The 24,029-nt window shown below is 44.3% G+C and overlaps 1 protein-coding gene across 1 annotated transcript in view; it reads left to right on the top strand.

Moving 5' to 3' along the window:
• Positions 1 to 24,029, top strand: part of pggt1b (protein geranylgeranyltransferase type I, beta subunit) — an 80,771-nt gene that overhangs the window by 46,853 nt on the left and 9,889 nt on the right. The window lies entirely within an intron of this gene.

The following is a 24,029-nucleotide window of genomic DNA, read 5'->3' as shown; positions in this document are numbered from 1 at the left end:
GTTAAAGTGCAGATAATTCACATTTTAAGAGCCTTTTGAAAATCAGTCTCCTAGCGTCAAATGCTTTCTTAAAATGCCATAAGTCTAGATTACACCTCTCTCTACAGGAATCAAACAGCAGACCATGGAGAAATATTTAGATTTACTGTCCAAAACCTGCATAAATTCCTCCATTCTCAGCATGCTGCTTGCATTGCAGAATGGTCAGCCATTTGAATCTGCAGCAAGTGCAGTAATAAAATCCTGGGATTCAGTGCCAGGCCACATTATCAGTCTCTCTAAGCTTGTTAGTGACCATGGTGCTAGAGTTTTATGTTGTCTTTTCTTAACCTAAGAGTATCTCTTGATTAAATATTAATTGAGCTGAAACTTAATTATTTAAGGGAATTCACTTACCTCACTCAGATTTCTGGAAATATATGAGGTCTTAAAATTGAGAAAACACCAAGTTTATTGCTAGTGTTTGACCTTCCAAGATGGTGTGTTATGGGATGTGTATACTAAGGCCTTTGACAAGAAACAAATTGCAACTTTCCAAAGATCCTGGACTTTACAGCTTTATTGAGCAAACAGATGAGAGTGCACCTCCGGGCAAGCTGAGGTGTTAGGAGGTAAAAGTTTGATTTTAAAATCTTTACCTATAGAGGGAATAATGCAGTGGCACAGTATACCTGAGCACCAACCATATGTGCCTCAACAAAGATGTGACACAATTTGAGCAGAGATTCTCCTAATGCCCTGTACTAGTTGGTATCCGGTCCCCTATTCTAATGCAAAAAAAAATTGCGCTCATACACTACAGCCGTACCAGGATTTGTGCTAATTGAGTTATGTGTGCATTCACTATCATCAACACCTTGGCACTCTCTTGGTGTTGCTCCCATCAGTATGTTCATTTCAACTGCTTGACACTAAGCATCTGGACTGACAGAAGTAGGCCAACAACTCTGTAATCATATTTGGTAACTAGACTGATTAAAAGCAGCAGGGAGTTGGCAGCAGTGGTAGTTGGAGGAAATATTTGACAGTTGCTTACAGAAATGACAGTATGTGCTGGAGTTTGCAAAAGATATAGTCAAACTTTACCCATTTAAAGACAGCGATAATTAGTAATAATATTCCATGTTTAAAATATGTAGTGCACATAATTTGTTTTTCCTGTTGCAATGGTAACCAGGTTTAACCATGAGGCAGCTGCTTGGGTAGAAAATCTTTCCACTACATGGACAATGATATGATACTGATTCTACAATAGTTTTTTACTTTCAGTAATTATATAGAAGTAAAAATATTTACAAATCGTGAAATCAAATCCCAGGAGATGCTTGATGAATGTATTTTTTGCAGTCCAGCCCCTTTACACTACAAAATTGCTACCACTGGCAAGAATGCTATTAATACAATGCTCTTGCCATCCAAGTCAGCAACTATCTTTAGGTTGCATGTTTTAATCTTTCAGCCTCTGATCCTAACTGCTAGTGGTGACATAAGATCATAAAAAATAGGAGCAGGAGTAGGCAATTCAACCCATTGAGCCTGCTCCGCCATGCAATAATATCATGGCTGATCAGATTGTGGCCTTAACACCACTATCTTGCCTGTCCCCCATAACTCTTGACTCCCTTGTCAATCAAAAATCTGCCTAACTCAGCCTTGAATATATTCAACGACCCAGTCTCCACTGCTTCCTGTGGAAGAGAATTCCACAGACTAACATCCCGGAAAGAAGAAATTCATTTTCATCTCAGTCTTAAATGGGAGATCCCTTATATTTAAACTGTGTCCCCTAGCTCTAGATTCCCCTATGAGAGGAAACACCCTTTCAGCATCCACCCTGTAAAACCCCCTCAGAATCTTGTGTGTTTCAATAAGATTACCGCTCATTCTTCTAAACTCCAGTAAGTATCTGTCCAACCTGCTCAACCTTTCCTCAAGACAACTCTTTCATCCCAAGAAATCAACATAGTGAACCGTCTCCGAGTTGCTTTCGAAGCAAGTGTATCCCTCCTTGATGAGGAGACCAGAACTGTACACAATAATCCAAGTAAGGTCTCACAAATGCCTTGGAGAAATCTAAACAATTCATGCAACAAGATTGAATGCCATGGATGAGCTGAGTTCCTGGCTACGCATATGGGGCAGAAATGTCCTTTTGGTAGTGTAAAGTAAAGTACCAGTGAATCTGGAAAATGTGACTGGCCTAGTTACATATGTATAAAATCTGCATTGTCTCAGTAGGGCAAAAATCACAATTATAGCTTTGGACAACTGTCAGAAAGCTGGGTTGCATAACCTGTGACTATTTTGCTGACCATAAATGTTGAACTGCACATCGACAACAACCTAAAAAATTGGCAGATTTTCTATCAAGTGCGTTCTGCGATTTGGTTTCTTAAATTATTTAAATCTATATGTAATTATTGAAACAGCAGGATTGTACCAGTTGGTATAAATATTCTAGAATCATTTTAATTTTAGTAATGAAGGCAGGCTCTTGGTACTTCCTCCAGTGGGGGCACACAGGAGTGGAATGGCATGTTGCTGCAGGAATCGAGTATCAGTTAAATGCCTGACAGTTCAGCTGCAAGGTGAAGTGAATCCAAATTTTCAGAGAAATCAGTAGGAGTGACAGAGCCCAGGATGAGGAGAGCAAGAGACAGTATTGGGATGCGTGGAAAAAAAGTAGTCCAAGGAAATTACCCAGGTACAGTGAAGGAGGTGGACAAGGCATTAAGTGCCACCTCTGTGATACCCCACCACCCCCCCGCCCCACAATTGTACATCTCGCAACTATGCATGGATTGACCTCAATAAAATTCTCGCATAGCATGGAATTGCTTGTTTCAAGCAACTGTAGCCACCATTGTTGGAGCTGACATCTTTATTCCCGCTGTACATCATAACAACCAAAAGGAATTCTGATTTCTGACATTCTCCCAAAACAAGAAGACAGCCCTGACAGCAGGGCAGTTAGCCACATGACTTCTGTCCTGTATAGTGGAAGCTATGTAGCTAATGAGAGAGCAGACAAGAGAGTCAAAACTTGGGAAGGTGGATGTCAGCTGCAGTTCCTTTATAACAATTTTTTTTTTTGCCTTTTCATGCTTTTGGTTTAGACATAACCTGTAAGCAGACTGCATTGTCAACAATCATTATTTCTACTGTAAGTCAAATGGATTCAGGGCCTCAGCAAATCATTCTAACCTATCTCATCCTCCTTCCCTTAGGTGTCACAAAGCAGGTAGAAGCAAAGGACAGATATCTGCGAAGTGTTGTGATGCAATGCATCACATGCACTCTCACTCACCTTCTCTCTCCAAAGCATGAGCCTAGAGACATTGATCCAGGTGAATTACACAATGAGCAGAGGGGAAGCCCACAGAGTGATGTAGGGAATGCAAGTTTGCTGATTGAGCCAGAGTAGAAGTTGAAGAGAAAGACATTTTTGACACAAGGTCAGAAAATGTCTCATTTGCAGATGAATCTCTCAAAACCGATCTTGTAAATTCTACTTTTAAAAGGAAGGAGCACAGCATCACGCATGCAGGGAGTCAGGGCAGTTTGCCAGATTTGCAATAGGTGATGGAGAAGTCACATACTTACTGTTTTTATATGCGTAAGAAGATATTGGTTCCAAAAAATTGGATATCCCTGCTCCATGATAGCATTGTAACTAAAGTTATCTATCACTTTGACAGTACTGCAATAGCCATCATCAAGCACCTCGATCTCTCTGCAACCTTTGACACATTCACCTGATCCTCCTTCATTGCCTCCATTTTCCAGCCCTATAAGAGTGTCTTATTTATCCATTTGTTGCCACATATCTCAAGCAATTGCTTCTCTTCCCACTGCCATTGCCTCTGGAGCCCTGCAAACTTCAACCCCCTCCTTATTTCATCTACATGCTGCCTCATTGTACATAAACTGAAGCCATGGGATCAGGTACAAGATGCATATCAAAGACAATGAACTCTATATCAGCCATAATGCTCAATCCCTGCACAGCCTCTGTCCTGTCATACTGATTATTACCAAATCGGACCTTGGCCTGACCCCTACTTCTCTGGAACTTGCTCTTCCTTTAAGAATTTCACCTTGTTCCATCTCTCACCTTTCGTTCAAAATCATCACTATCTACTGCCCTCCCAAGTTCACTGGTTTCCTCCCTCCGCCTCTGCACTAAACAACTTCTCATCCTCTTTGGTTTCAACCTCTATCTCAACTCATCATACTCTCTCTTCTCAGCGGATGTCTGGGAGTGTGGAATCCCGGAGTTGGTGGCGGCAGTACCAGACTCTGAGTGGGTCATGCAGCTGAGATGGCAGCTTTGTGCATGAGTTCTGCACGCTCCCCCCCCCACCCCAAACAATGCAACCCGCACCCTGCTTCCAGGCCTCGTCAGCACCCTGCCCAGAGCTCGTCACCCTGACCATAACATCACCTGACTTCACACTGCCTCGGCTCATCATCTGTTGAAATCCTCATTCATGCTTTTGTTAGCTCTAGACTTGACCATTACATTGCATTCTTGGCTGGCCTCCCACGTTTTACCCTTCGTAAACTTGAAGTAATCCAAAACTCTGCTGCCCACCTTAACCGTTACAAGTTTGAGTTTACCTATCACCCCTGTTACCTATTACTTATCACTGTGTTCAATGACTTCTAATGGCCTCCTGATCAAACAAGATCTTGATTTTAAAATTCTCATCTTTGTTTACAAATCCCTTCATGGCCTTGCCCCACCCTATTTCTGTAACCTCCTCTGGCCTCATAACCCTCAAATACCTGTGCTCATCTAATTCTGGCTGTTTAAAATTGCTCCATCATTGGTGGTTGTACTTTCAGCTACCGTAAACTCTAGAATTCACTTGCTACACTTATCTGCTCATCAACCTTGCTTTCGTTCTTTAAGGTACTCTTTAAAACCTACTGCTTTGACCAAATGTTTGGCCATTTGACCTAATATCTCCTTATGTGGCTCAGTGTCTGTCATATTTTGTTTTATAGTGTTCCTGTGAAGCACCTTGGGATGTTTTATTATATTAAAGATGCTTTATAGATGTAAGTTGTTGTCCAACGTCCATTCTTGGACTTGGTTGTAACTTTCTCAAGTTAAACGTTGAGAAGACTAAAGCCAATTCCTTCTACAAATACTACAAATTCCTTCTCCTTCTCTGGTTTTGGGCATATCCCAATTGTTTACAACCTCAACATTCCATTCAAACCTGAGCTGAAGTTCTGATCCCTTAGTCTCTTCACCACAAAAACTTGCCTATTTCGCTTCCATTATATTTCCCACCTCGCTCCTTACCCGAGCCCATCTGCTACTCTTTACAGCTTTGTCACCTCCTGATTTGATGATTCGAGTCATCTCCCATTCTTCACCATCCCACAAACTACAGTTTATCCGAAACAGTTGCCTGTACGTTGTCCAGATTACCTAGCTCCATTGTCCTTGCTGACCTACATTAGCTGCCAGTTCCCAAATGACTCATTTAAAACTTTCATCTTCTCATCTAAATCTCTTCAGGTCCTTGTCTTTCTTTAATTCTGAAAATTCTTGCCCGACCCTGCCCACTCTGTTCTTTTGACCAGCATTGGCACAAGTGTCTTGAGGTATTTCATCCCCATATTCTGGAATTGCCTCTTTAAATCCTAAATAGGCCCAGGAGAAGTTGGATAATACATATAACCAACGTGTGATTGGTTTCTTTGTTCGCATATCACGTCTGTTGTGTATGTATCTAATGTACATGCTAGATTTGCGCAGCAATGATTTGCTTGAGCCAGTTGCCTCTTTCAGCCAATGGCTATTTTACGCAGTTATCACAATTTCTTTCCATGTTATAGGACAATGTATAGCCTTGTATGAAAGGAGATTTACATTATTTTGGTGTGGGGAAAGTCCATAAAAAAAGTAAATTTTTGATCTGACAAAAATTTATTCAAGCCTGAGGGAAAATTAATGATTTTCAATGAACTACCCAAACTGCATGGTTTAAATAGGCTAAAGACCGGCTTGAAATTTTATGCTGGTCTTCTGTGAGGTATCCCAAAATAGGCTAGAAAGGCATAATGCCATTTGATGCAGGGCCAATGAAAGCAGGAAGAACTGATCCCCTAGAATGTTCAAGTCATCTTTTGCATCTCCAATATAGGATTGAAAATTGGGCAGGAATTTGTTTTTCTGCTAAAGTCTTGTTAGTGATATCGCAATTTTTAATACATTTGTGCAGCATTCCTCTTTTCCACTGTTTCAATGGCAGTGCTAACACATTTTATTTTTAAAACGGTTAATGCCATCTTTAGAGGGCAGAGGGAGGTTGTAAAAACATTAAGGGTGGAATTTTCTGTGCCTGTGGGCAAGCTGCACTTCACTCTGGACTTCGAGGCTTGTTTGCCTACCTTGCTTCGGGCCGCACTCACTGTCATTAGTGCTAGGCTTTGCAGGCAGCAGCACATCACTTTTAGGGGGGTTCACGGACAGATCTTACGAGCCAGCCGTAAGACGGGGGTGGCTTTTCAACGGCTGCAGGGCTATAGCTTGCTTGGGGAAGGGGAAGAAGTGGCCTCAGACAAGGGAAGAGGCTGCAGGGCTAGGGCATTACTGGGCACCGGGGGTATCCCAGGGTCTGTGTGGGAACACATGTTGATCTGAGCATTTGGCTTCAAGACAGTGAAGGCTGAGGAGGCAGTCTCCAGAGGAGATGAGGCCAAATGGAGATGTGAGGGTGTGGGTGAGAGAGTGAGAGGTGATGTCCTTTGAGTTAGCAGTGAGTGAGATGCCAGTGAATGTGTGATGGGCTTGAGTGTGTGAGTTTAGAGTGATGGTAACACGGATGAAATCACTCATCCTCTTTCTGCATTGGATGGCGAACCTCTTCTGTACAGCGTTGGCACTGATCACCACTGCCAGCACCTCCCAACTGGAGTGGTGAGACTGATGGGCCTCCTGTGGCCAGAGCGGAGGTAGAGGACATCGCGACAAGCTCCAATAGTGTCCAGAAGGCGTCGCAGGGATGTGTCACTGAATCAGGGGGGCGGCTACAGTCTTCTTGCCTTTCGGGACAATGTCTTCTGTGCAGCAGCCCTGGGCTGGAAGCACTGAGAGGTGTGCATGCGGCTGCACTTTAAATATGGCACCTGGCGTGAGGAAGTAGCAAGGTGACAGTGTGGCGGGTGAATCGGAGGCCACCTGCCAGCGAACCAGCATGTTTACTGGAACAACATGATTAATGAAGCGGGATTGGGACAATACGGCACAAAAACCCGCCATTGCAGCCAGTGGGTAAAACATCCTTTTCCCCGTCCACTAACGTGCTTAGTACAAATCTGGAACAATTCTGGCTGCACTTGCTACCACAGTGATTCATACGAGAAGTGCGCATGTGTTCATGAATGAGGCTGTGGTTGGGTTTGGTTGTGGTGTGACCAGTTACCCCACTGATCACAATCTATCCGGATGCACACATGATTTGTAATCCTTGGGCTAGGTGATAGGTTAGTAAATTCAAGTTAAGCATATGATATTATGAAAAAGCTAACTCTAAAGGCAGTAGGTCTTGATGGGTATGCTTTGATGGACAGAAATAATTAACAGACAATATTGACACAAAGAAAGCAGGGTGAACTTATGCCAATACTTGCTTACCTGGAAATATATTACAGTGGAGGGAAGATAAAAGAGCTAGAATGTAAAGAGATAGAAATAGAATTATAGGAGGGGGAAAAATGGAATTGAAATAAAGCAAGTTGAAAAAAACCATAAACAGAAATAAAATCTGATTTAGAATATTAAATAATATCACGGTAGTCATGGCAAAGGCTGTTAGAGATATCACATTTGCATATTATTTATTTATTTAGAATGGGACATTCGGTCTTTGTTGCTTAAAACCTATTACATATCTAACTTTTTCCAATTCTGATGAAAGGGGACCTGAAGCATTACCTGTGTTTCTCTGTCCACAGATGTTGCCAGACCTGCAGAGCATTTCCAGCATTTTCTGTTTTTGTTTCAGATTTCCAGCATCTGGTGTATTTTGCTTTTGTTGCCAGTGTTTTTTCTTACCCATTTCACTATTGTAGATTTATCTAAGGAGTGTCCTCTCATCTCTTTAATGGTCCAATGGATCAGCTGCACAATGTAGTAATGTCAGCATCTGTTCTAACAGCACAAACTAGTATCATGTTGAGATAGAAACTTCTGTTTAACTGTCAGCCTGTGCCGCAGGAGTTTTATTGAAAGCAGGTATTTCTTTTAAGCCATAAAACATAATGGCATATTTTTCAGGAGTAGCAGTGTAATAAACTGCTCCAATGCTTATGCTGTCACTGCTCAAGTTAACTAAGAAGGCAATATATTCTGTAATATTGCTGGACTTTGAATAATTTACTTCTTATCGTGTCCATGACAGTCTATACATGGCCCAGCCAGAACTGGACACGTTTTTGCGCCTTGTTGTTGAATTCGGCAAGATCTGCAACTGTGCAGGGTTCCTCTAGCAATAAACATTACAGGAGATGTTGCATAGTCTGTGGCTCAGTTCCACATTCACAAGTTGTCGGGCAGGTTGTATATCCCCATTTGCTTAGTGACACCTTTGAACGACCTACACCAGCCCTAAGTCTGTTAAGGCACTTCCAGGTTGCCCAATTGCAATTAGCTCCTGGGGGAAGGCTTTCATCTGGTAGAATTTCCATTGTTGGGGGTTGTTTGAGACTGGCGAGCCGGTCTTTCCACAAGGCGATGCGGGCTTTAGATGGGGTTGATTGTAATGGAACAACACTGTTCATGAAGCTCTTCCTTGACTTTAGGCGGCTGGGTGTAGATGTATGACCATGTAGAGGGTGCCTCTCATCTGATGTTTGACGGAGTCGCTCTTTCTTGCTGGCTACCGTTCTTCTTATATCAGGGGAAGTGATACCCGCCTGGATATATAGGCTGTTGGTGTTTGTTGGTTTTAAACAATCCGTGATAAGTCGGCAGCTTGCATTCAGAACGGCATCCATCATCTTAGCATGAGTAGATCTTTCCCATGCAGGACAGGCATATTCGGCAGTGGAATAGCAAAGAGCAAGTGCACTGGTTCGCAATGTTTTCGAGCTTGCTCCCCATTTTGTGTTAGTGAGCTTATTCAGGATGTTGTTTCGTGCGCTCACTTTTGCCTTTGTCTTTTCGATGTGGTTCTTGAAGATGAGGCATCTGTCAAGGGTTACTCCGAAGTAGATATGGTGCTCGCAATGAGTCAGTGTTGCTCCACACCAGGTTACTTTAAGCTGGCGTTTGGCTTCACGGTTTCTGAGGTGGAATGCACAAACTTGCGTCTTTGATGGGTTTGCGCGAAGGTGGTTTTCTTCATAGTAGGCTGTTAGTCCCTCCAAGGCCTTAGAAAGTGTTTTCTCCACGGTGTTAAAATCAGTGCTTTGGGCAGTGATGCATAATTCATCAGCAATTTACTGTTTTGCATTTTAAAGTTACCTCTGTTTCAAACGTCTATATTGTATTTTTGGTTTTGAGGGGCGGTGGTGGAGTATTTACTAATCTCAATCTATTCCTGTCACAATTCAGAGTATACTTTTTGTTCTGATTTATTAATTCTGCACTTAGCCCTGATTCATAATTCTCAAGTCAAACCCTTGTTCAAACGCCAACTGGGAGATTTAATAATGAATTTTAATCTACTCCATCTAAGATGGTTGTATATTTCCCATTTACATGTATCTACTTTTATAAAATACCCAATAAATTATGCCAAGATATTGATATTGCCTTTTTTAATAGGTATTTTAGTGAAAATCAGAGTTCCACATTCACGCAGTTTTCTGAACTTTTGGATGTCTTGCTGTAACTTGTGAAGTACAGTAAATTTAATTTTCTCCAGATGTTACTTGCCATGTCCTATTCCCTTTATTTGGAATCTGTACAACATCTTGCTCGCCAACCTCTTTCTAGATGGATTGCAGTGGTCAGCTATTTCTGCTTTGAGGTGAGTATTGTAGTGTTGCTCTCAGTTGCAACATTCTTGGTATAAGATTGAAAAATCTCAACTCAATGGCAACAGCTTGTATTTATATAGCACTTTTAATGTAATAAAGTATCTTAAGGCGCTTCAAAGAAGCATTATAAAGCAAAATTTGGCACAGAGCCACATAATGTGATATTAGGGAAGATGGCCATATGCTTAGCCAAAGAGGTAGGTTTTAAGGGGCATTTGTAAGGCAGAAACAGAGGCAGAGATGGTTAGGGAGGAAATTCCAGAGCTTTGGCATGAGTAGGGGAAAGGTGATGGCGTAATGGTATTGTCGCTAGACCAGTAATCCAGAGATCCAGGGTAATGCTCTGCAGACCCGGATTCAAATCCTGCCATGACAGATGGAGGAATTTGAATTCAATAAAAACCTGGAATTAAAAGAATTAAACTGAATGTTGTAATAACATTTTTGTAAAAACCCATGTGGTTCACTAATGTCCTTTAGGGAAGGAAATCTGTCATCCTTACCTGGACTGGCTTACATGTGACTCCAGACCCACAGCAATGACTCTTAAATGCCCTCTGAAATGGCCTAGCAAGCCACCTATCAAACTGTTAAAAAACCATAAAAAAGTAATGAAACCGGTACAGACCACCAGAAACACCAGGCACCAGAAATGACAATGGCAATCTCAGCCCTGTCAACCCTACAAAGTCCTCCTAACTAACATTTGGGGGCTAGTGCCAAAATTGGGAGAGCTGTCTCATAGACTAGTCAAGCAACAGCCTGACATAGTCATCCTCACGGAATCATACCTTACAGATAATGTCCCAGACTCCATCATGCCATCCCTGGGTATGTCCTGCCCCACCAGCAAGTCAGACCCAGCAGAGGTGGCGGCACAGTGGTATACAGTTAAGAGGGAGTTGCCCTGGGAGTCCTCAATATCGACTCCAGACCCCAAGTCTCATGGCATCAAGTCAAACATGGGCAAGGAAACCTCCTGCTGATTACCATGTACCACCCTCCCTCAGCTGATGAATCAGTGCTCCTCCATGTCCACTTCAACTGAGGGTGGCAAGGGTGCAGAATGTACCTTGGGTGGGGGACTTCAATGTCCACTACCAAGAGTGGCTCTGTAGCACCACTACTCACCGAGCTGGCTGAGTCCTAAAGGACATAGCTGCTAGACTTGGTCTGTGGCAGGTGTTGAGAGAACCAGCAAGAGGGAAAAACATACTTGACCTCATCCTCACTAACCTGCCTGCCACAGATGCATCTGTCCATGATGGTATTGATAGGAGTGACCATCGCACAGTTGTTGTGGAGACAAAATCCCGCCTGCACATTGAGGATACTCTCCATCATGTTGTGTGGAACTACCACCGTGCTAAATGGGATAGATTTCTAACAGATCTAGCAATTCAAAACTGGGCATCCATGAGGCGCTGTGGGCCATGAGCAGCAGCAGAATTGTTCTCGAACACAATCTGTAACCTCTTGGCCCGACATAACCCCCACTCTACCATTATCATCAAGCCAAGGCATCAACCCTGGTTCAATGAAGAGTGCAGGAGGGCATGCCAGGAGCAGCATCAGGTTTACCTAAAAATGAAGTGTCAACCTGGTGAAGCTATAACACAGGACTACTTGTGTACCAAACAGTATAAGCAGCAAGTGAAAGACAGAGTCAAATGATCCCACAACCAACGGATCAGACCTAAGCTCTGCAGCCCTGCCACATCCAGTCGTGAATGGTGGTGGACAATTAAACAGCTCGCTGGAGGTGGAGGCTCCACAAATATTCTCATCCTCAATGATGGGGGAGACAGCACATCAGTGCAGAAGATAAGGCTGAAGTAGTTGCTACAATCTTCAGCCAGAAATGCCGAGTGGATGAACCAACTCGGCCTCCTCCAGAGGGCCCCAGCATTACAGATGCCAGTCTTCAGCCAATTCAATTCTCTTCACGTGGTATCAAGTAGCGGCTGAAAGCACTGGATACTGCAAAGGCTATGGGCCCTGACAATATTCTGGCAATAGTACTGAAGACTTGTACTCTAGAACTTGCCATGCCCCTTGCCAAGCTGTTCCAGTACAGCTACAGCACTAGCATCTACCGGCTATGTGGAAAATTGCCCAGGTATGTCCTGTCCACAAAAAGCAGGACAATTCCAACCCTGCCATTTACTGCCCCATCAGTCTACTCTCGATCATCAGTAAAGTAATGGAAGGGGTCATCATCAGTGCTATCAAGTGGCACTTGCTTAGCAATAACCTGCTCACTGATGCCCATTTTGGGTTCCGCCAGGGCCAGTCAGTTCCTGACCTCATTACAGCCTTGGTTCAAACATGGACAAAAGAGCTGAACTCCTGAGGTGAGGTGAGAGTGACTGCCCTTGACATCGTGTCAGCATTTGACTGAGTGTGGCATCGAGGGGCCCTAGCAAAATTGGGTTCAACGGGAATCAGGGCGAAAACTCTCCGCTGGTTGGAGTCATATTTAGCACAAAGGAAGATGGTTATGGTTGTTGGAGGTCAGTCATCTCAGCTCCAGGACATCATTGCAGGAGTTCTTCAGGGTAGTGTCCTTGGCCACACCATCTTCAGCTGCTTCATCAATGACCTTCTTTCCATCATAAGGTCAGTAGTGGGGATGTTGACTGATGATTGCACAATGTTCAGCATCATTCACGATTCCTCAGATACTGAAGCAGTCCATGTCCAAATGTAGCAAGACCTGGACAATATCCAGGCTTGGGCTGACAAGTGGCAAATAACATTCGCACTACACAAGTGTCAAGCAGTGACAATCTCCAACAAGAGAGAATCCAACCATCGCCCCTTGACGTTCAATGGCATTACCATCACCGAATCCCCCACTACCAACATCCTGGGGGTTACCATTGACCAGAAACTGAACTGGACTAGCCATATAAATAGTGTGGCTACAGTCAGAGGCTAGGACTCCTGCGATGAGTAACTCACCTCCTAACCCCCTGAAGCCTGTCCACCATCTACAAGGCGCAAGCCAGGATTGTAATGGAATACTCTCCACTTCCCTGGATGAGCGTACCTCCCACATCACTCAAGAAGCTTGACACCACCCAGGACAAAGCCAGCTTGATTGGCACCGCATCCACAAACATTCACTCTCCACCACCGACGCACAGTAGCAACAGTGTGTACCATCTACAAGATGCACTGCACAGTTCACCAAGGCTCCTTAGCACCTTCCAAACCCACAACCACTGCCATCTAGAAGGACAAGAGCAGCAGATAGATGGGAACACCACCACCTGAATGTTCCCCTCCAAGCCACTCACCATCCTGACTTGGAAATATATCACTGTTCCTTCACTGTAGCTGAGTTAAAATTCTAGAACTCCCTTCCTAACAACACTGTGGGTGTCCCTACTCCACATGGACTGCAGAGGTTTAAGAAGGCAGCTCACCACCATCTTCTCGAGGGCAACTAGGGATGGACAATCAAATGTGAATGAATAAATTTTTAAAAAGCACACGGGCAGCAGAGCTTTGGATAATTTCAAGTTTGTGAGGGCAGAATGTGTGAGACCAGCCAGGAGTGCATTGGAAAAGTCAGATAATGGTAACAAAGGCAGTTTAGGTATTAAAACTCAAGTTGCTGGGCACTATGCCCATAAGGTCTTAAGACTTTTGGCAGTTTCTTCAGGCTGCATTTTTCTATATCACTGGGCTTTCTAGTACAATATTGCTGTTGCCACAAAGTAAAATGTCTCGTGCTATGATAGCACTTTGTTTTCTTTTGTAAGTTAGAATAGGAGTTGTATAAGTTTGGACTTGACTGGGTCTCCCATACAGGAAAATTTAAAAACCACTGTTCCTCAATCTCTTGCTTTGCAAGAAAACTGCCGTTGAAAATTATCCAAGGTGGAAATAGGCAGGAAATTACTGGTAGGGAAAATTTGTTGTGAAAGGTATGATTAATTGATTCGTTTGTATGTCATTGAATCAAAAGTGTGTTATGACTCCCTAAAAGCTTCATTTATGTCAATCTTTGATCTCAAGTGTTTTAGTAAAATATACATCGTGCTTTCTTATTAGAAGATTAGTGGAAACTAAGCCCTAACCCCCTTTCTTTTCAGTTATCTCAAATTTAAGGGTCAACATGTCTCTATTTTTAAATACATTTTTGCCCCAACAATGCCAAGGCTTTAATTGAGTTATATCAAGACCAGCTGCATTAATGATGTAAGCATGTAAATGAACTTGCCTTACTATTTTGGGCTGGAGTGTGAGTTAATCAGAAAAGTTCAAGAGATTGAACAAAAATAGCGACTCTCAGTATTTTTTTGGATATCGCAAAGCTGCTGTTTTCAGTGTTGTTAAAATTACTTTAAAACTCGCTATACCGAGCTTAAAGGAATCCTTCAGTTTTGAAGCATGAGAGTTCAGTAATGCTGTTTAATTACATTGATCTGGGAGAAAACTTCACTAATCACAAGAGCTATCTTAATTAATATAAATAATAACTCAATAAAGAGCGTAAATGAACAAGAAGCTGAATACCCTGACTAACAAATGAGTTTGTTCTCAAACAGCTATAGCAGGTATGATATAGTGCAGTGCATATTTAATCCAATCATCTCAGTCCCCTTCTGTTTTAATAATAAAACACATGTAAATGTATTATTCATCTCCTCTTTTCCTTCTTTGTAAAGTCAATGCTTACCTCAAGTAAAGTTCCACAAATGACTGCAGCTTTCTGTTATCTTAATGCAGTGGCATTCTGCATAGAGGATTCCAGGCGATGACTAAGGTTCAATAAGTTGACCATAGGAGGCATCACAATTGAGCCTAATCGTGCATATGCACATTTTCAAGGAGTGGTCACTGGGTATTGATCAATAGTGGGAACATGGATGAATTTTATCCCTTCTTGAAACTGGAGCAATGAGGCTAATTAAAATGACTGTGCCAGTCCTACCTGAGATTGATGTTTTCTGGAGGACTCTTTGGCTTACAAGCTTTCTTAGAGGCTTTCTGTCGAGTTCACTCTTCAGGGCACTACCCTGTGTCATCTGTATTACAGCAAATGGGGATTGTCTGCTCCGCTGGAGAACCTCCTCTGAAGTGGAGAGGGCCAGAAGGGAGAGGAGGGCTTGCGTTTGCAGGCAGCCTCCCAGAGAGAGACCTACGGAAAGGAAGGCACAGCAACATGAAGTACAGGGCCAGCAGAAAATGCAGGCAGAAGGGTCCGCAGAAGAAGCCGTTATCCTGCAGTGTGGGTCTACAGGCAGCACTCCAACTATCTGGACATGTCAAAGGCCCAGTGTTGAAGGAGGCTTTTCCTCCCTAGGGAGATTGTGACCTCCATTTGCAACATGATTGGTCCAGAGGTGGCCTCAAACTGTAGGTGGCCACCTGATGCCAGTGGTTCTTAAGGTGGCAGTGGCCCTGAAATTTGTCGCCTCCAGCTCCTTCTAAGGGTCAGCAGGAGAGCTATGTGGTGTTTCCCAATCTGCTGCCCACAACTGCATCAAGCTGGTCACTGACACTTTGTTCAGACGGGTGATGAACCTCATTCATTTCCGGACCGACGAAGCCAGCCACGCTGTGCGAGCCAGAGGCTTCACTGCAATTGCTGGGTTCGCCCCCTTCCAGGATGCCATAGGTTGCACTCGTGGCACAAAGGTGGGTGAGCCGGGTGCCCTCATCAACAGAAAGGGCTTCCACTCCATCAATGTCCAGATTGTTTGCGACATAGGACATGGATTTTGCAGGTCTGCACCAGGCACCCGGGCAACTCCCATGATGCGTACATCCTGCAGCACTCCCAGGTGTCAAGGCTCTACATCACTCCAGCTCGGTTGAATGGTTGGCTCCTGGGTGACAAAGGCTATAGCCTGAAAAGGTGGCTCATGATGACACTCATACAGCCAAGGACAGAAGTGGCAGAGAGGTACAATGGGAGTCATGCCTCTACCAAGGCAGTAATTTAGAGGACCGTTGGTCTGCTCAAGATGAGGTTCTGCTGCCTAGACCAATCAGAAGGAGCACTACAATATCCTCCCGAGTGCACATCGCTTATTGCCATTGTCTGCTGCACTCTGCAAAATCTGGCTTTCTCAAGGGGGACCTTTTGGAGGATGATGGCAGCAAGGCTGCTCCCCAGGCCGCAGAAGACAACTCAACTGATGAGTCTGATGAGGAGCCAGAGGAAGCCCAGGGTGAGGACATGACTGCAGAAGTGATGAACCTTGTGGGAGGCCAGGAGATCAGCAAGGCCTTGATTCTGTGTTCATTCAGCTAGGCATCCAAGGTTTGGCTAACTAGTGAGCGCAAGGGTGATGCCTCCTTACTGAATATTCCTGATAAGGCCATCCTGTGACCCCCTATGTCAACTAACTACCTCTAAAATTAAGTTTGCAGCCCTTCCCATCAGTCACAAGTGTTAGGAAATAGAGAGAGTTTAAGTAAGTTATATTGGTGTTTGCAGGTGTTAGGAATGAGTTTCAGCTTTAATGTTTAAGTTTGTTTTGTATCTCTGTATTTGTGTGTTAAGAAAGGTCAAATTGAGTTTTAGTTTCATTGTAAAAAGATACCTGCATTTCTAATGAGTTTTATGATTCCTAAAGAGAAGGTAAACAATCAGGAGTAGAAGAATTGGGCTGTTGCCTAACAAGGGTCTAGAGAGGCAGGTCCCTCCCACAGACACACACACACACACAAGAGAAATTCCAGTTTGATTTTGGAAACTGTTTAAGTTCAGTTGGTTTCGAACGTAACTGCCAGGAGAGACTGGAGCAAAGGGGACATATAGCCAGTCCCAAACTAAAGAAAAGACCCCAAAATCTAGGGGCGTGGAACAGGGGAAAATCCCAAGCAGACCTTCTAGTCAAAGGAACCTGGAAAAGGTCTTGTTAAGTGTAGTTAAGAGTGAGGGGCAGAGAGAAAAACTCCAAGCTTCAGATTTAAAGAGATAAAAGCTGCAGAAAGCAGATTTAAAACGAGAACAGTTTGCAAGAGGCAAGAAGGTCCAAAGAGATGGCTGAAGGTCAGTAATTCTTTGCTATAGGTGTGTGAAGCAGTGGTACTGTTGATGGCTGAGTTGGTGAGAGAGAGTGAGTGGAAGACAGCTTGAATGCATGTGGTGACCCAGGGGAGAGGAACATCAGAAGGAGAGTTTGAAACCCTGGAGGTGAACCCTTGCAGAAGGGATCTGAGAGAAAGCGGCGGTTTGGGAGAAGATTCCAAGGCGAGTTCTTGGAAAGTGGAGATTGGAAATCCTCATGTAAAAGACAGAATACAGTAAGACTGGTTCGCTCATAATGTGGTAAGTGTCTGGGGAGAATTGTGGAGAAATCCATAGCATTTGGTTGAGGTGGCATCTGACACTTGCTTTCAGAGTTTGAGGTGCATATTGGTACATGGACTGTGTACTTACTGTGAACATTAGAGTAGAAGATAGCTTTTGTAACTTGTGTTATCCTTACAAATCTGTATATATCTGTAAAAGTATAGTTGTGGGTGAAGGAGTATTGTAATATAATCTTGTTTAATAAATATTTTACACTTTTGTTAAAAGCTCATTAGCTGACTCAGGTGACTCTGTTCAGTAGCTATTCTCCACATATCTAATAAAACAAATAAAAGCTAGGATTTGTCAAGCTAGGTTCCACCCTGGGATCAGGCTTGTCCAGGGGTAACCTCAGCTGGGGATCATAACAGAAGCCACTCCCATGCCCAACACCTATGAGAAATATAAAGCACAATCAGACCATGAAACGTCATAACATCTTTAAATGGTAGTCATGTTTACATAATTTGAACATAGAACACGTTTCAACTGAAGTAATATCATCCGTGACAACCCCTCTTGTGTTTGTAGTGCCATAAACCTCCGCTTACAAGTACTGCATCTTTGTGCCCCACCCCACCACCCGCCTCGCTGGTAGCAGCATTAGAGCCTGCCTGCTGACTGTGATGTCCTGTCGGCCCTAATTACCTTGGCGGACATGTTCTGGCCAGCGGAGCCTGTGCAGGCATCGCCTGGGAGGGAGAGTCCTGCGCCATGGCTGGGCACTCCTCAGTCTTCGCGGCCTCATCAGATGCTACGGGCACTGGCAGAGGGGCGGAGGAGCTGCCTTCATCTAGGAGTGCCCTGAGAGGAGCCCACAGATGTGACATGCAACTGGCCCACCAGCGTGAGATTGGTTTGTACGTCCCTGCTCACCATTGATGGATGGGCACCTAACAGAGTGACTAGGTGCTTCGTCCATCTCTCACACTGGCGATGACCTGTTGAGTTCACTTCCAGTGTGTGGGCTCGCAGGTCCAAATGCAGCCCAGAAACCCCTGATTATGTTCTTGTAGTTACCTCTCCATGAGAGTCGCCACTCTCTCAATGGAGGAGTTTGTGCACTCGGAGCTCCAGGTCAACGCAATGCTCACGCTCCACATGGACTCCTCATGATAGAGACCATAGCACGCAGACCCTCGAGATCTCCGCCAGATCCTCCTGCTAGAAACCCAGCATCTGCTGCCTGATGTTCGACTCCAGAGGCTTATCATCTGCCTTGGAATCAGCATGGTGGTCTTGGTCTCCAGCAGTCCTCCAACTGCCGGTGCTGGGCACTCTGCCTCTGCCAACTCCTCAAGCGAGTGTGATGTGCCCTTACTACTGTGCACTGCCAACGGAGCAGGCGCACTAATGCCCACCAACATGCCTATATCTGCGCTGATGCTTGGTGCATAGAGGTTGTGATGCGGGTGCATCTGTCGGCAGCTCCTCCTTGGGTGTCAAGGGTGGGGGATCCTCGGGGTCTGCAGTGCATAGTGAGGATGGTGTATCTGAGAGAGGAAGAGAATATGTCTGTCGCGCATCATTACTAAGTGACTGCATGCACGACTGTTGCTTGGCACAAAGGACAACTACCTCACTGAGGCATTGTGATTAGACAAGCCATAGTTACTCTGCATTTGAACTTCTCATTGGAGACACCACAACCCTACCTTCATTGTACGCTCCCCCACTCTCTCATCTGTCCACTGGACTCTTACCATCCTCCAAGACCCCTGCCTCTCTCTGACCTGTGGACCTTGCTCCTCACTTGCATTCCATGTCCAGGACGTCCATCTCCAACCTGCAGAGGATCAGAATGTTGGGCACCCCACCATCTGTTCATGCATGCTTCAGCACATTATGGCTTCTCTTCTCCAGTACAGTTAAAAATGCATTCATTAGTCCATCCTTGACCTGCAACAACATACTGGCCTCACCCCCCACACCCCCAGGAAAGCCAGCTTGATGTGCCTGTCAGATTGGCACACCTCACCCTTCCATACACCCAAGGCAAGCAAGCACATCTCCCAGCCTTGGCTGGCATAGGGAAATATGCCATTTGGCACTCTTCATCTCACGCCCCAAGCCCACGATGAACATCCACCCTTCAAGACATCTATACACAGTTCAATGCAAAGTCGGTACTTACCCTTGCGGATCACTGAAGATCATTGAAACTTTTCTGACACTGGACCCATGTGTGGCGCACAACATCATAACCGCCCACCTGGGCGGCCACCTCCATCCAGGCCTTCCCCATTTGGTGGGGTGGCCTCCTCTTGCCATCCTGCGGCATGAGTATTTCATGCCGGGCACTCTCTGCTCCACTAGAGTGCACAGGCACTCGTCTGAGAATCGTGGGGCAAAGTGCCCACTGGCACTGCCCTCCCATCTGGCGTGCCCAGCAGGTGCTGAGGCCATAACTGCTGCCAGATATTAGAGACTCTCCTGGACAGCTCCCTGAGGCTCTTCACCAACTCCTAGCAACCTTCAGGGAGCTGCCTGTGCAGTTTTTAGACTCCCCAAGTCCACATTGGAACTGGCACCCGCCATGTTCCCGGCCCTGCGGGCAGCGCTGCGCCAATGTCCGAGCATGTTTCACGCTGGCCGAGCCTTAATTGGCCAGCCAGCATAGAATCACATGTCAGTTGTGACCGCAGCCAAATATCGTGTCCGCTTCCAGGCCACCCCGACAGCGTGTGCAAGATTCAGGCCATGAAATAGATCAGATTTTCGCAAATAAAAATCTTCATTATTTAGTTGACTTTGATACATTGGCCCAGAATTTACTGGAGTAGAGTATCTCATGGTATGTGCCTTGAGTCGGATTTTTGTGCTGTAACTTGTTGGAAGTACGGGAGGTCGCTCGGGCATCTGAGTTCTTGAATGACAGCATCAGCTGTCTATCTCCTTAACCAATGAAATGTAAGGATAGAGAAAGAAAGGGAATGAAGATGGATGAGTGAATTAGAGCTAAATTTGATACAGAAATAGAAAGAGGAAAAGAAAGATTGGGTTCAGAGAGAAGCAGACAAAGGAGAAGAAAGGAAAAGTGTTTTTTTTTAAAGCCATCTGCAGGCATGAGATTCCATAGTTTCATTTGTTCTATTTCTGGGCCTTAGGTTGAGTAGCATATCAAGACCATTAATCACCTCATTAACAAGAATCTTGCATTAGGGAATAATGTCCCTAACCTGCTGTGGTGAGTTTAATTCTTACTTATAGCACAAATGCAGCAATTTTTTTGACACTTGTGGGGAAGTTGACAATGGGCTACTTTTTAAAATTCTTTCATGGGATGTGGCCTTTGCTGGCAAGGCCAACGCTTATTCCAATCCTTAATTGCCCTTGACAAATGGTGATGAACTGCCTTCTTGAAACACTGCAATCCGTGTACTGAAAGTACTCCCATGGTGCTGGTAGGTTGGAAGTTCCAAGATTTTGATCGAGTGATGATGAAGGAATGGCATTATGTTTCCAAGTCAGAGTGGTGTGTGACTTGGAGACGTTTTCTGAGGCTAACATTGGACTTGTGAATCATGCAGTAATTTGTGATGATTTGCAGTTGGATTTTCTCTTGTTGGAGATGGTCATTGCCTGGCACTTCTGTGATGTGAATGTTACTTGCCACTTGTCAGCCCAAACCTGGATAATGTCCAGGTCTTGCTGCATTTGGACAGGAACAACTTCAGTATCTGTGGAGTCGCGAATGGTGCTGAACAATGTGCAATCATCTGTGAACACCCCCCACTTCTGACCCTATGACGGAAGGAAGCTCATTGATGAAGCAGCTGAAGATAGTTGGGCCGAAGACACTACCCTGAGGAATTTCCTGCAGTGATGCCTTGGAACTGAGATGATTGACCAACACCAACCACAACCATCTTCCTTTGTGCTAGGTGTGACTCTAAACAGCGAAAAGTTTCCTCCTGATTTCCATTGACTCCAGTTTTGCTGGAGCTCCTTAATACCACACTCTGTCAAATGCTGCCTTGATGTCAAGGGCAGTCATTCTCGCCTCACATCGTTCAACTCTTTTGTCCATGCTTGAACTAAGACTGTAATGAGGTCGGAGCTAAATGACCCTGGCAGAACCCAAAGTGAGCCTCAGTGGGCAGGTTATTGCTAAGCAAATGCCACTATATAGCACTGTCGATGACCCGTTCCATCACTTTACTGATGATCAAGAGTAGGCTGTACGGTAATTGGCCGGGTTGGATTTGTCCTGTTTTTTGTGTACAGGACATACTTGGACAATTTTCTACATTACCGGTTAGATGCCTGTGTTGTATCTGTACTGGAACAGCTTGCCTAGGGTTGCAGCAAGTTCTGGAGCACAAGCCTTCGGTACTATTGTCGGGGCCCATAGCCTTTGCAATATCCAGTGCCTTTAGCCATTTCTTGATATTATGTAGAGTGAATCGAATTGGCTTAAGACTGGCATCTGTGGTGCTGGGGACCTCCAGAGGAGGCTGAGATGGATCATCCACACGGCATCTCTGGCTGAAGATTGTTGCGAATGCTTCAGCCTTATCTTTTGCACTGATGTGCTGGGCTCCCCCATCATTGAGGATGGGGATATTTGTGGAGCCACCGCCTCCAGTGAGTTGTTTAATTGTTCACCACCATTCATGACTGGATATGACAGGACTGCAGAGCTTAGATCTGATCAATTGATTGTGAAATTGCTTAGCTCTGCCTATCAATTGCTGCTTAAGCTATTTGGCATCAAGTAGTCCTTGTTGTAGCTTCACAAGGTTGATACTTCATTTTTAGGTATGCCTGGTGCTGCTCCTGATATGCCCACCTGCACTCTTCATTGAACCAGGGTTGATCTCCTGTCTTGGTGGTAATGGTATGTCCACAATGTTGTAATGGGCAATTCTCTGACCTCAGTTAAGGGTTAGGCACTAAAGCATTTAAAGTAGAATTTCAGGCAGGTATTTGAATTCGAATCCTATATTAGATGTTGAATAAGAATTTGACTTGATATAACCAGGTACCAAATTAATTTTCATATTGATTATTCCCATAAGATTTGAAAAATGGAGTCAGTTCTTCCATAGGATCAATGGCATGTCACTGAATTTCATGGTTTGCTGTGTTAGGAATATTGGAATGCAGTAGAATCGTAGGGTGGAATCTTGTTGAGATGTCGAGGGCCTCACCTGCCAGCTGGTGAGCTGGCAAGATACTCATGCTGCCTCTTCTTGGGAAAGGCTGCCGAACCCTGTACCGATCAAGCAGTGGTGGGACCAGTAGCTGGCCATCCCCTGGAATCAAGACACCAAGTTGGAAATCTCGCCGGCTAGTTAGAGGCCGGCAATTCTTTTGCTCAGCAGCATCACTGGGGAAGCTGTGACTGCTGCCAGAAGAGCAGAAAGCAGAGTCCCAGGATCATGGAGTGACCCAAACCACAAGCAAGTAATGTGGGGGGAGGGGGGATTTGCAGGGTGGGAGGTGCAGGTTTATGTGTGAGGGTTTATGCACGCACATAAAAATAGTTCTAATCATATTTATCCACCCTGTTCCCAATTACCCTTAAACTGCTTTTCCTTCATTCATGCATCCAATCTAATTTTAAATGTTGACATAGTTTCTTCCTTGACCACTAGCCATGGAATTGAATTCCACAGCCTCTGATGTCTTTGTGGGTTGTATTTGACTCACAAGCAGCTCTCAGTTTATTTTGCAGTGCTGACCACATTTAAATAAATAAAACTACAGAGCAGCTGAGGATATAATCAGCCCTAAAGTGGCAGGCCTTCATTTGGTCTACATTGGGAAAGAGCATTTTAAACAGAAGCTGCTCCCAGTAGACTTACCTATCTTTTTAAAAGGTCAAATACCAGCAATTCTATTACAAACTCCCTGCTCCTGTTTTCCCTGTTCACTTTGCCCACTGATCATACCATGGTGAGCAAAATGTCCTTTGTTCACACAAAAATGGACAGAATTGCAGAATAGGCTCCTCCATACAATAGCAAAATACTATAATCTATAATGGAATTGGACTTAAAGGAATGGATCTCATTTTAAATGGATGGAATCACAAAACATCAAAAAAACGTCCAGAATTTCAAAAATTCAGCGTGACATTCAGTCAATATAGATTGATGAGCTGAAGAGGGAATGGGGAGAAAAACATTACCACTTCTACTATCACCACATTGCAACATAGGAGAAAGGAATGAATGTACTTGCTGAATTAAGCAGGAATGTATTTATGGATAAAAACAAAAAACTACTGCGGATGCTGGAAATCCAAAACAAAAACAGAATTACCTGGAAAAGCTCAGCAGGTCTGGCAGCATCGGTGGAGAAGAAAAGTCGACGTTTCAAGTCCTCACGACCCCTCAACAGAACAGCTCTGTTGAGGGGTCGTGAGGACTCGAAACGTCGACTCTTTTCTTCTCCACCGATGCTGCCAGACCTGCTGAGTTTTTCCAGGTAATTATGTATTTATGGATGCCTGAAAACATGAGGAGAAGATTTCCAATCAGCTTCGCAATATTTTCCCTCATCTTATTTGCAAATTTTATGAGGCTACTTTATATACGAGTACATATGGTAAATATAATGCTGTATTTAGTGTTACTTAAGTATTTAAGTTCATATTGCAACTCTTCTTTAAAAGCACATGTATAAAATTCAATTTGTTCAAGAGTGCTTTTCTACTGTACAAATTAGACAACCTCCTCAAAGCATTTCCTCTACTTGTGTG

Source organism: Cetorhinus maximus, chromosome 2 (assembly GCF_964194155.1).
Source record: "Cetorhinus maximus chromosome 2, sCetMax3.hap1.1, whole genome shotgun sequence".
In the NCBI taxonomy this organism is placed as follows: Eukaryota; Metazoa; Chordata; class Chondrichthyes; order Lamniformes; family Cetorhinidae; genus Cetorhinus; species Cetorhinus maximus.
Note: the sequence above shows the minus strand (reverse complement) of the source record. Positions and strands in the feature narration are given on the sequence as shown.